Consider the following 12,962-nt stretch of genomic DNA (forward strand, 5'->3'; position numbering starts at 1 on the left):
GGGGTTTGGAGAAGGCAATAGTTGCTTTATCGTGGGGGTGCAGGACAGAGGTGTTAATGTTCCGTCTTTCATAATAGTGTCGGAGCCAGCCTGATGAGCAGGCAAAGGCAAAATTCTTTTAAGGATTAATTTCAAAATCTCCCAAAGTCCATAGCCTATGTAGCCTACAGTAGGCCCTATATCTTATTAAATTAGCCTATATATTGTAGTTTTATTGATTGTATTTAAAGGTTTTCCACACACAATTTCAATTTAGCAGATACAGAGCTCTTTAATTCGCGACCCACCTCGTTTTATTTTAAGGTGAATTCAGCAAGGCATGTTGTATCTTTGAAGGAACAAAAGCTATTTGTTACAGTTTTTTCTTTCGTGATTTGTGTGGATGACACACAGCGACATATACAATATTATCAGCTGTATGGTGTTTTTTACGCTGAAATGCTTAATTTCGAGAAAGACACGCAGCGCGCAGTGAGGGAGACCAAACTTACTAAAAAAATATCCAGCGCGAGAGAGAGGCAAAGAAAAACGCCTGTTCTTAATTTATGTTGCTTTGAACTTTTTTCGTTTTGTACCGTTTTAATTTTTTAATGTAGCTGCAATTTCTTTGACAATAGACATTTAAAATGTTGCAAGAATAAGATTCTGTGTTTCTTATTTTGCATCACAAAGGGAATAAACTCTATCGATGCAACCCTGTTTAAATAAATAAACTGTCCCGACACTTTATTCATACCTTGAAATGTGCGATGGGTTTTCAAACTTAATTAATTTTCTTTTTCTTTTACATTTTCATTGTTTATTTTTTAATTGAAAGCAATACTGTATTGAAAGTATTTTTCTGATTTGTTCGATCTGTTTTGAAAAATGTCTTCCGTTGCTATGGCCGGGTATCACTGTCAGTCATCTCAATCTCGTGAATGATTCACACACACACACAAAAATAATTTAGCAGATTAAAGACGAGCTTCATCATCTTCATTTTCTGGTGCAATCGGCTGACAGTCTTCCTTCATCAGATGTGTCGTCTTTGCAGCGGCTCAACTGGAATGTAGCAAATTTATGTTGTAATGTACAATTGATAATTAAACAAAACGATTGACTTTAATAAACAGATGCATATTTAAGCATCAAGAACGGAAAAACATAAACACTGTCGGCTACACTGAGATTCGATCTCAGATCGTTAGAAGCTCCGAGAGGCTATTGTTAATGCATTGACCACAGAGCTATCTTCTAAATAGGTCTACTACTGTTTGTTTGGGATTTGAATCGATTTGAATTCGGCCACGAATTTGTTTTGTTTTATTTTGTTTTAAATGTATTTTTACATATTTTACTTTCGTTAATGTTAACCAATTCTGTTGTAGCATAATAGGCCTATATATTTTTCCCTAAAAGTTTGTTTTATTCTCTGCTTTGTTTGTTTATATTTTTACATATTCAATCAGTCTCATTTTTGTTCAAATAATGAAAAAAGTTTTTTTTTTTTTTTTTTTTACAAGATCTTGTGCCATGTTTCTTTCTTTTTTTTTTTTTTTTAATAAACAGATAGGAAACTTACCTTTTAAAATGCCGCAGTTGCTGCTGTTTTGCCCTGTCACTTGCGCCACCCGGTATAGCCTAGTCATTTCGCGAACGACTGGTTTATTTTTGCTGCGGCAGTTTAGGCATTGTGGTTGATTATTTATTAAATAATTCAATTGATAATCATAACAACATGTAAGCCTATTTAATTATGAATATAACAAAGAATGCTTAAACCGACTAACATCGGTTAGTAACTGCAAGTCCTGAAAATGTTTTAATTTTACGGTAAATTATTTTAATTTATTTCACTGTTATGTTTCAGTTAATAAATCTACAAACACATTAAAATAACACGAAGTAAATGACAAGTAACCTATTGACATAGCCTTTCTAAATTCTAGAAAAACTGGGCACACAATGTTAACGTGTTAACGTGTGTCTCTAATTCAATTTAATGAATTTGAATTCGTTTAACCACAATATTTATCTTGAATTTATCTGTGACCTCAGCTCAGATTACTGCCGCGGCAGATTACATCCTAAAGAGAATAAACTGACACTTTTCAAAGTCTGTGATTACAGCGCCACTCAGCGGTAAAAGGCAGCAAATACACATCCCAATTTTGCCGCCGCGGGAACGGCGGTGGTAAAAGTCTCATTCTGGTTGTCCACCATCTGTACATCTAGCTTACACATTTACCCAAATTATTATACACCTGTTTAACCGAAGCAAATTTGGGTGTGTTTCTCCATCCCCAATGTCACTTCTCTCTCTTTTACGGCCCTGACGAGAACGTCTCTTCGGAACCGCTCTTGGCGCGCGCCTGGCAAATCTGCCGTTATAAAAGCAAACCGCCATAGGAAAAGCACATCTGCTCTTAAAGGTGCTCTAAGCGATGCCATGCGTTTTTTAGGCCAAAACATTTTTTGTCACATACAACAAACATCTCCTCACCATCCACTAGCTGCCTGTCCCCTGAACACACTGTAAAAAAATGTGGTCTCTGTAGACAGCCCAGGTTCCACAAACAGCAAGAAAAACAAACTGGGCTCACCAGGCGCGGATTTATGCCCACCCAGATTGATTGGTGGCCCACCCAATCAGATTAATAAAAACAATTACAATTTTTAATTTTAATAATAATGAATTAATAAGTAATTTCATTTTAATAGTCTCCTGAGGACAATCAGGACATTTATGTACAGTAGATACGTAGAACAATAGCTACAAAATAAAAATATTATGTCAACATATCACGTGTCAGTCCAGTGATGCTATCACGCAACACCGCGGGCGCGTTTCGGACCAAAAGTTTTCCGTCGCCGCGGCAACCTAACTGAGCTATGGCTAAACAGCTATCATTGACACACTTAAAAAAAAAAAAAAAAAAAAAAAAACACGTCTAGATGATGATATACTTCTGGACCATGTCATACCTGAGGAGGAGGAGGATCGTGAGACACTTAACGTTAGTGGCTTATTTTCTCATAAATGCGAACACGAAAAATAAAATTAATATTTTATGTTCTGTGGAGAGCCAACCCTTCTTCATCCGGTTTGTAGTATTACTTAATACTTTTTTGTGTGTGTCACGACCGTTATGGCATGTGTACCCTATTTCATAAATATAAAACGCATGTGTTTGTGGACTGATATTTTTCTAATGTCTGGACTCCTTTATTAAGGGAGTATGGATATATAAACAGTTTTAATATGTATTAAATGCTTTTTCTGAGGATTTATATTTCAAGTTTTTACTGCAAATGTAACGTCCATAATGCTGGGATTGCCCAATTTTAAAGAATTTATCCTCAACTAAATTTGTGGTGTAGGTATTGTATAGGCTAATGTTCAGTTCAAATTGTGTGTGTGTCGCGATTTCGGTTTCATATTGTTACAGGCCTAATTATTAGAATATAGACATTAAGAGAATAAATTGTAGGCTAATCTAATGCAAGTACTTTTACTTTTAATACTTAAAGTAGCCTACATTTAAAATCAGGTACTTTTTACTTAAGTAGGGTTTTCATTGTGGTACTTCTACTTTTACTGAAGTAAATATGTCTCTGGTTATTTGTACTTTTACTTAAGTATACTGAGATAGGCTACTTACTCACTGTTCAAATCCAGAAGTTATACAGCAACTTATAGCCTATTTAAAAAAATTGCGATTCTCTTTGTACGCATACACTCTTTAATAAACGTTTTTTAACACAATTTAAACAACGTATTATTCAGTGCTACTTCTATAGATATATTAAGTTGCTCAAGCAAGTGGTAAAATATTTAACCATGTAGTAGTACTTAGCTAGCTAGCCTATATTAAAATCGCAAAGATTTTAAATTAAAACTTAAAATTGACAAAAACAGCCTACTCTCATGCCTTTTCTTTTGCATTTAAGTTTTAAAACAATAAATCTTGCATGTCACAAATAACTTGCTTTTTCACCTCCACGAATGAGACAAGGTTGTTCATTATGTCGCCTTGTTGAGGTAAATTGTAGTTTTCCTTGCTTTACCCCGGTCTTAAAGTAGCCTAAAAAAGATGACTGTGAAAAAGAGTATAATTAAATTAAACGCATTTATGGTGAGATTATTATATTTTCATGTCAATCTGTGTTCATTTTGACCACGAACCATGCGCTGTCACTTTAATTAAGCGCGTGCAGCACAGAAGAAATAGACTCGGTGCGGAAACGATCTCTGCACTGCTATATACGCACCGCAACTGGAACGCATCGCCAGACCGCATCCGCGCGCAGTGTGAAAGCTCTAATACGGAGCCCGGGAATCAGGTGTGTATAAGCTTAAAAAAAACGAGGCCCCTCCGTATATTCACCAGGCCCACCTATATCCGCCACTGGTTAGTTCACCCAAAAATTAAAATTCTGTCAGTAATTACTCACCCTCATGTTGTTCCAACCCCGTAAGACCTTCGTTCATCTTCGGAACACAAATTAAGATATTTTTGATGAAATCTGAGAGCTGGATCACTCCTCCATAGGCTTCTAAGTGATTGAAACTTGCTGGCCCAGAAAAGTTATTAAAGAGATCGTTAATATAGTCCAAGTGACTCCAGTGGCTCAATCTTAAGTTTATAAAGCGACGAGAATACTTTTTGTGCGTGGTGACGTGCAACACAGACGCGCTACGCTTAAACACTACGTAAACCAACTCGAGGCTCAGAGAGAAGGAAATGAATAGTGGAAAAAAGTCATATTTTTGTTTGTTTTTGCGCACAAAAAGTATTCTCGTGGCTCGATAAATTTAAGATTGAGCCACTGTAGCCACTTGGACTGGCATATGACGTAGACCGTAACGTAGCGTAGGAAGCGTCGTGACGTGAACGTAGAGTTTTGTTTTGCTCTGCTCTCTGGCTGCGCTGTCACGTTCGTTCTAGTCACGACGCCTTCTACGCAACGTCCTACGTCATATGCCAGCATCCATCTCCGTGAACGCGCGTCGACCGCGACCGGAAGCCAGTTATTTTCGTTTTATAAAGTTTTAAATATGTTTATTTTTACGACAAAACCGCACGGATTACCCTCAGAAGGCCTTCGTTTATCCCCCTGGAGCCGGATGGATTACTCTTGTGAAGGACTTCAACGAGCTGGACCCCATAGCCTCACACTATAACCACTGAAAGATCTAAGACATTTTCTAAAATAACTGAAAATGTGTTCGTCTGAAAAAAGATTGACATATGCATCTGAACGGCTTGAGGGTACGGTGACGCATTGCTGCCACTTACATATTATTTTTTTCCCCTCAATTATGTCGTAATAATGAGATCTTATGTCGTTTTAACGACATCTTTTCTTGTAATAACGAGATCTTATGTCGTTAAAACGACATCTTTTTCTCATAATAACGAGATCTTATGTCGTTAAAACGACATCTTTTTCTCGTAATAACGAGATGTTATGTCGTTAAAACGACATCTTTTTTTGCCCTTATAAGGACATGTGTAGTCATGAACAAAATATGCCTTTATCCACATAAAATTGACAGCCTATCGCGCCTTTATCACACGTTCAAAAAGCTTAAGCAAATATAGCAGCCCCCAATCATGCAAAATTAATCAATGAGGCCCTTTTTGGAAAATATTTTAAATAGGCCTATAAGTTTTTTTTATATATATAATATATTATATAAGATTTATTTTTGTTAATAGGCTATATCTTCATTCATTACCTAGAGATATAATTAACCAAAAAGTAGTCAAAACACAAAACAGAAAATTTTACAACATATGTGTTCTTATTTTGTTTAATTAACGAAATGTCGTCTTTATAACAGAAGAAGAAGAACAATACAATAAATACAAAAATCTTCAAGATACAGCGTACAATCTTCACATGTATAACGGATGTCACCTTATAAACAGTCCTTTGTGTGGTGGAATAAGCAATGCTATATAGAAATATATGGTTAGTATCTTAATTTAAAATTTATTTTATTTTATTAGTTCATTAATTATGCTAGCTCAACTAATTAAATGTGAAGAGCTGGATACTAATTACTAACGAAATAATGTCAAATATTAGGCTATTGATTAGAGTTGCCATAGACTAAAGGATTTTTCTAGACTAGTAGTCATTCATTTAAGCAATTAGGACTAATCGCACGTTTATATTCAATCCTGGGTGCATGTAGGCTATAGGCTATATTCCGCGCTCAAGCGCAAGCATTAAACTTGCTGCAAAAGCGCCGGCAAAAGTATAGGCTAATGATATAATAAATGTATCTGAAAAAAATAACGAAGCATTTTAATTGTTTATTAATGAACTAGTCTTTTCAGTGTAGGCTGCCTGCATACATATCTCCATACATCTCCGCTGTAATGTAGCCTAGATGCGCCTTTCATACAGACAGGATTACATTATCAGATGGTACCGTATTTGCTTTCGATTGGATTTGTTTTTCGTTGGTGGACTTTTTTTTTTTTTTTTTATAAACTTTATAGTTATATTTCTCATGTCTGTGAGGCTTGTCTATACACTGTTTGTCAGTTCATTTTTGAGGCGCGTTCCAATTCACAGAGATCATGAAAGCGCGCCCTGTTCGTTTTATTTTATTTTACAAAAGCACACCGTTTTCTTGTTGTTGTGAGTTTACACAAATAAAAGTAGTTGCGACTGATGTATTATTATTTTCTGTATGACCAGAAATGATGGAGTATTTTAAGTTGTTTCCACTGTTGATAGGAAAATGCGAGTGATGGCACCGGCGCCGTCATGCAGTGCGCGCTCCACACTCTGCACAAACACTCGGATATGCGCTTCATAATAGCAAACATTTATCTAGGTTAACGTTAGAGCGAGCGGCCATGCCAGACGGATAATCCTCTTCATGTTTAACTAATCAAATTCTGTTGCATTTTATTGCGGCAGTTTGAAAAGGGCTGAAACACTTAGCCTATACAACGCTGGTGTTTTTCTTTAAACAAATTTGTTTAGGCTTTAAAATAAATATTGTTTATGGGCTAATTAATGCCACAATAATTTGTTTATTTTATTGGCTACTTGTATTTTTCATTTTTGTTTTGCATTGAATACCATTGAATATTTGCATTGAATGCATTGAATATTTGCTGTGCACCGCAATGCCATCCTCCCATAGAAAGACACGTTAAGAGCCACCTATTTTCTTTATAATAAAGGGTTTCTACGGAAGGAAAACGCTTAACGTATAATTAAATGCATTGCGTTCATATTCTTTATCACTGAAGCTTTTTCTTTCTTATAAGGGTGTATTATTCCATTAAAAAAGGACTGTTTATAAGGTGAAAATCCGTTATACATCTTGAAGATTTTTGTATTGTATTGTATCTTCTGTTATAAAGATGAAGATTGACATTTCGTTAATTAAACAAAATAAGAACACAATGTTGTAAAAAATAAACAACTTAGGCTATGTTGTGTTAGATGTGTTTTGACTACTTTTTGTTTAATTATATCTCTAGGTAATGAAGATATAGCATATTAACAAAAATAAATCTTATTAGGCCTATATAATATATCATATTAAAAAAAACTTATAAATAAAATATAAAAAAGCCTATATAAAATATATTTTCAAAAAAGGGCCTCATTGATTAATTTTGCATGATTGGGGGCTGCTATATTTGCTTAAGCTTTTTGAACGTGTGATAAAGGCGCGATAGGCTGTCAATTTTATGTGGATAAAGGCATATTTTGTACATGACTACACATGTCCTTATAAGGGCAAAAAAGATGTCGTTTTAACGACATAACATCTCGTTATTACGAGAAAAAGATGTCGTTTTAACGACATAAGATCTCGTTATTGCGAGAAAAGATGTCGTTAAAACGACATAAGGTCTCGTTATTACGACATAATTGAGGGGGAAAAATAATATGTATGTGGCAGCAATGCGTCACCGTATGAGGGTGAGTAAATCATGGGCTAAATATCATTTTTGGGCGAACTATCCCTTTAAGAATCACAACGCGAGGACTCTTATGACGGGAAGAACTGATGACGGGACAGATCTTCGGCTGACAAATCAAAGGAAAGGAGCGTTTCATTCCCGCCCACGTGTAAAATTCGAATATTCCAGCTGTTTATAAATTTTTCTACCTCAGAACGAAAAACGAAAAATCAAGCTGAATTCTTGATTTTCGTTGTTTTGGATAAAATGAAAATCGAAAAAGGAACTGTTTTCTCATTTTTCTACTTTCAATATTAAATAAAAAAACGAATGAACGAATGATACACGGATTCTCCTGAACCTTATCTTTAAGCACCCATCTTTCCACCTCATTCAATGTACAGTACAATATTACATTTTACATAATGTGCCATTCAGCCCTGTGTGATCCACTCTCAATCTTGTTATTACAATTTCCTCTCGCCTGGTCTTTTCCATGTAATTCTTTATACTGACCATTTTTTGTATTTTATAATATCTCCTACCTTTCCTGTCTTCCTCCCACCATTTCTGCCATATTTCAAGTCCTTTCTTCTTAACGACTGCTTTACCTTCGCCTTTTCCTAGTGGAATTACAATTATTATTTCCTTTAGCAGTGCCTCTTCAGCCAGTTTGTCTGCTATCTCGTTCCCTTTAACCCCCTCATGTGCTGGCACCCAACAAAACTGTACATCTATGCCACCCCGATGTAATCTAAATAAACTGTGGAAAAGTTCTATTAGTAGATCTTCTCTTACCAATGTCATTGAATACTTTTTATGACCGCTAACGAGTCTGTGCATAGTACCACCCTATCAGGTCTGACCTCTTCAACCCACTGTAGTGCAATAATGGCTGCCACTATTTCTGCTGTATATACAGATAACCGATCAGATAGTCTTTTGGAGAGATTTATTTTAAATTCTGGGATATATATTCCAACTCCCACACATTCCTGTTTGTTCTTGGATCCGTCTGTGTAAATCTTTAAATAATTATAATAACTGTTTCTTATGTACATGCTTGTTTTAACTCCCACTTCCTCCGTTCTCCACCCTCTTTTCTTTTCCAAGATATTAATATCAACCTTTACTTCTGGAAAAAGCCATAGTGGAATACTACTAACTGGATTGGCCGTGGTGAAATCTAAGGTTTCCATTTCATATTCCCTCACTCTCATTTCCCTTGTCCATCCAAACCCAAGCCCCTGAAACTTGGAATACTCCCAACATTCCTGTATTGTTTATTTTGCTGGATTTTCTTTCCCGCTTCCTTTTAATCTGATCTAATACGCCATCGCCAGTTTCTCTCTTCTTAACTCCAGTGGTATGTCTCCTGCTTCTATAAGTATAGCATTAATGGGGGTTGTCTTAACTGCTCCTATGCATACACGTAATGCTCTATATTGTAATCTATTAATTTTTCCCAATATTGTTTTTGCCGCTGCTCCACACGCTACACAACCATAATCTATTGATGACCTTAGGCAAGCCCTATAGATTTTAATTAACGACTGCCTGTCTGCACCCCAGTCACATCCAGACACAGCTCTTAGAAGGTTTATAACTTTTTTGCATTTAGTTTCCAAGTGCTTTATATGTAAACCGACTTACTCTATGGTAGCTGAGTTTATATGTCCTCCAGGCAATAGCGCCCTCAAACTGCTCCTGTGGTTACTGCATGTGATTCAAACACATCCCACAAGGGCATCAACAAGAGTAGCTAAAATACAATAATACAAAAAGTAACGTTTAGACCATTACAATGTGATGTGAAAGGAGAGTTTAATTCATATCTCCTGTGTTTTAGGAGCCAGCCTGTGTGGGAGTACTTTCCTCTGGGCCTTTCCTCTCTTCACTGCATGTGGCGTGAGATTTCCTGCACTGCATGGGTATTAATTTGGGTGTATAGAGTGGTTTGTATTATTCACTACACTTTTCTTTAGAAGTGGTTGTTTAATGATCTTGAGAACCGTGCACGTGCGGTGTGTGCTCTTAGGGCTGCGAGTCCATGGCCCAGTGACTCTTCCTCTTCTTCCCACAGGATTGGTTACTCCTGTTTTAAGACTGGTGGCGGGTTGTGATTTTAATAATTGACCTAATGTCTATATTTATTAAATTGTGATCCCTCTTTTATAGTATTCACCGTTAAAGTTGATTGTTGAGTTTCATGACTCCTGTTCAATAAAAGTTTTGAGCTTGAAAGTCACGTCTTCGTTCTTCCATTCAGTACTGTCTATTTGAACTTGTGTTGCTGTTAAGTTATTTCCGTGGGTTTTCAACCCGGGTGGCGTAGTCGGGATCAAGTGTGACCTCACGCCACGGTTACATACAGCAATGAATTAATAAAGATTTTCCTCAGGGAGACTACAATGTACTGCCTGATGCGATACTGTAGTAGACGGTTGCATAGTTATAATTTTCTCCCTGATATTATCAATCTTATAAGTGAAGAAGTTCATAAAGCCATTACTGCTGTGCTGCTTGGAAACTTCTGGGCTTGAAGCTTCTTTAAGCGCAATGGACTAACTGTGTCTAAAGTGCTGGAAAAGAGAGAGTCAATCATTTCTGTCGCAATATCAAGTTCTTCTAAGCTATCTGGGATGCTGAGGAGATGAAACTGATCAGGAAGATTATTAATAAAGCAATCTTTAGTAGCAGAAGTGATCGGTCTAACATATCTATAACACAAGAGTCGGCTTTGCAGCCTTGGCTAAGTGTAATTTACACGAGACTAGATAATGATCTGAGATGTCATCGCTCTGCTGCAGAATTTCAACGGCATCCACATCTATTCCGTGTGATAATATTAGATCTAGAGTATGATTACGACGATGAGTAGGTCATTACACGTGTTGTCTAACTCCAATTGAGTTTACAATGTCTTTAAATGCCAAACCCAATGCATCTTTTTCATTATTGATGTGTATATTAAAGTCACCAACAATTAGTACTTTATCTGCAGCCAGTACTAACTCTGATAGAAAGTCCGCAAATTCTTTGATAAAGTCTGTATGGTGCCCTGGTGGCCTGTATACAGTAGCCAGCACAAATCTCAAACGTGATTTATCACTTACGCTACATGAAGTTACAGAAAGCACCATCACTTCAAAGGAATTATCTAGACTTCTGAGTAATACTGAAGATATTCCTATAAATTACAGCATCACCTCCTCCTTTTCCTTTTAAACGAGCCTAGTGTTTATAGTAGTAATCTTGCGGGGTGGACTCATTTAAAGTAATGTAATCGTTTGGTTTTAGCCAGGTTTCTGTCAAACACAGCACATCTAGATTATAATCTGTAATCATATCCTTAACAATGAGTGCTTTTGAAGTAAGGGATCGAATATTCAGCAATCCGAGCTTTATCATTTGTTCATCTGTTTTTTATTTGTTGAACACCAATTCAATTTTTACCCTTGAATGGGTTTAGTTTTTTTTTGTATGTCCTAATTCTGGGAACAGACACAGTCTCTATATGATGATATCTAGGTGAAAGAGGCTCTATGTGATGGGATTTATCTGACCTTGGTGACGCGAGGCCGCTAGCAGACGGTCGGTTTAGCCAGTCTGTCTGCTTCCTGACCTGAGCCCCAGATTGTCATGTTTGAGCTCTAAGACTATGTGCCATATTACTAGAGAGAAGAGCAGCACCATCCCAGGAGGGATGAATACCATCTCTTTTCAACAGGTCAGGTCTGCCCCAAAAACTTTTCCAATTGTCTATGAATTCTATATTATTTTGCGGACACCACTTAGACAACTAGCCATTGAGTGAGGACAGTCTACTAAGTATCTCATCACTCCTGCGAACAGGAAGGGGACCAGAGCAAATTACAGATTGTCCATTACCGCTGTCGTAAATAATTTCGCAGCCCGCAGCCGACTGTCGCACGCACGCTCGCTGTTTATCCAGCACCGGCTTTGGAATGAACGATGTCCACAGACAAGGTAGAGTATGTTGCATGATTTCATTAAAGTATGATGTATTGCGACATCAGAAACGAAGAAAAACTAAATAATGACTATTGTAACGCTTGACGTAAAGCAAGTCAAATTTGTAGTTTTCTTATGTCTCATTCGAACTACAGAAACGCGACCTGGTTTGGCAAACTTGCATAGTATGGTTATAGCCGATATAGGGCTGCAAACAAATCCAGAAGTGCCTTTCACCCTGTTACGACTTGATAAAACGATTTTGGAAAAATTATTTTAAGGTAAAAAAAAAGTTACTTAGTGTTGCTTTAATGCAAATGAGCTGCTGCTCCCCACCCCCTTTCAAGAAGAGGGCGGAGCTACAAAAACTTGTATCCTTAGCAGCTTGCACATGCACTAAAATGTCAGAAACTGTTCTGTCTTTTATGTTCAAACCGGAGTCAGGCAATTATGGAGAGACTCAAGAAGAAGTGACAACATGTAGAATGCATGTTTCTGAATGGTTAATTGATGGAATTATGTAGTTGATGTGGAGTTAACTATCTTCAAGTCATTGATTAGCATATTCTGTCATGATAACCTATAAATCTCTCAAGTGGGAACTGTTGTAATATGCCTAGAGAGTGACATGCTATTGCATTTGTGTTACATACTGTATTGCAATAAATGTGAAAAGACGGATGCGACAGATTGAGCAGACTCCCAAATGTGCTTGACTACAACAACTCTTCCTCTTCTCATGGACTCACCCCCTTTATTGCGTATTCCTTTGTTGTGTTGATGTCACTAACCCGAGAGGAAGCTCGTGTAGTCCCTATCAGTCCTTAAAAAGCAATTACTGTGAAAGAAAATCTCTCCATTTGCTTTGAACTTTGAGTGTTGTAGCCCTCTATAGATTTTGTTTATGCTCAAACAGCAACATTAGTGGTTCTTGTTATGGTTTTGTTTATGTTTTTTCTGATTAAACTACTTTGCATTTGGATCCAGCTCTCCCTTTGTTTCTTAAGTTCACCTAGCGTTACACATACACCACAACAATGTATTTTTGTTAAAGAAACAGAA

The sequence above is a fragment of the Rutilus rutilus genome (assembly GCF_951802725.1).
Source record: "Rutilus rutilus genome assembly, chromosome: 10".
Classification (NCBI taxonomy): Eukaryota; Metazoa; Chordata; class Actinopteri; order Cypriniformes; family Leuciscidae; genus Rutilus; species Rutilus rutilus.